The sequence below is a fragment of the Trichechus manatus genome, unplaced genomic scaffold (assembly GCF_000243295.1).
Source record: "Trichechus manatus latirostris isolate Lorelei unplaced genomic scaffold, TriManLat1.0 scaffold00240, whole genome shotgun sequence".
NCBI classification, from domain to species: Eukaryota; Metazoa; Chordata; class Mammalia; order Sirenia; family Trichechidae; genus Trichechus; species Trichechus manatus.
In genome coordinates, this window is record NW_004444176.1 from 1,463,152 (window position 1) to 1,464,240 (window position 1,089).

Sequence of the window (1,089 nt, forward strand, 5' to 3'; positions counted from 1 at the left end):
ATTAAATTGAACCTGAGTGAAGTCTGAAGAACTAACATATTTTATTCCTTCTAGAGCGTGCTTTTCCTGCCTCAGAGTGACAACAGTAAATCCAAGATACTCTCCAGAATGACTTTTGACCCTGTTTATGAAGAACTGTTGACTTCTTAGGAAAAAACAGAAAAGTATTTGCCAGAAAATTGATTTTTATGATAATACATCAAGTCCAACCATTACAAGAAGGCAAAGTTTGAGTTCCCTGGAATGTAGGCATTTTTTAATGAAATGAACATTTTTAAAAAATCACTTGTTTTCTTGTCATTGAATGTATTTGTTCAATGGGGGACTCCATTTCCCTGAAGTTGGCTTCACCAAAAGCTCAGAACTGTAAATTACCATGTACTAGACTGGCCAAGAAGGCACAATGGTGAGGTACTCAGTAACTAACTGAAAGGTTGGTGGTTTGAACCCGCTCAGCAACTCCATGGGAGAAAGACTGGGCAATCTGCTTTTGTAAAGATTCTAGTCAAGAAAAATACATGGAGCAATTCTACTCTGTCACATGGGGTTGTAAAAGTTAGAACCAACTCGACGGCACCTAACAAGAACCACAAAGACTCGCCAAAAAGTCACAGATTTTTCCCAGTAAACTAGGGAGAATGATTCAGTGGAGAACAATGAAGCCAAGAAGACAGCTTTACCTAGTATCCTCTTAATTGCTAATAGGAGTTTACTAGTTTATCATGGTGTTAAGACTCTTTTACAGAAGGCACTATGTTTCATCAGGGGTCCTGGTGGCATAGTTGTTAAGAGCTCAGGCTGCTAACCAAAAGGTCAGCAGTTGGAATCCACCAGCCGCTCCTTGGAAGCCCTATGGGGCAGTTTTACTCTGTCCTGTAGGGTCGCTATGAGTCAGAAACAACTTGACAGCAATGGATTTTTTTTTTTTTAAATGTTTCATCAAGGAGCCTTGGTGGCATAAACCACTAAGTGTTCAGCTGCTAACTGAAAGGTTGGCGGTTTGAACCTACCCAGTGACTCCACAGGAGAAAGACCTGTTGATCTGCTTTTGTAAAGATTACAGCTGAGAAAACCTTATGGAGCAATTCT

At 40.1% G+C, this 1,089-nt stretch overlaps 1 long non-coding RNA gene across 1 annotated transcript in view; it reads left to right on the plus strand.

The window, feature by feature from the left end:
• Positions 1–285, plus strand: part of LOC111822935 (uncharacterized) — a 16,541-nt gene extending 16,256 nt beyond the window's left edge. Inside the window, exon 3 of the long non-coding RNA XR_002826013.1 lies at positions 55–285. This is a non-coding gene — a long non-coding RNA (uncharacterized LOC111822935). The remainder of the gene's footprint in view (positions 1–54) is intronic.
• The last annotated feature ends 804 nt before the right edge of the window (positions 286–1,089 follow it).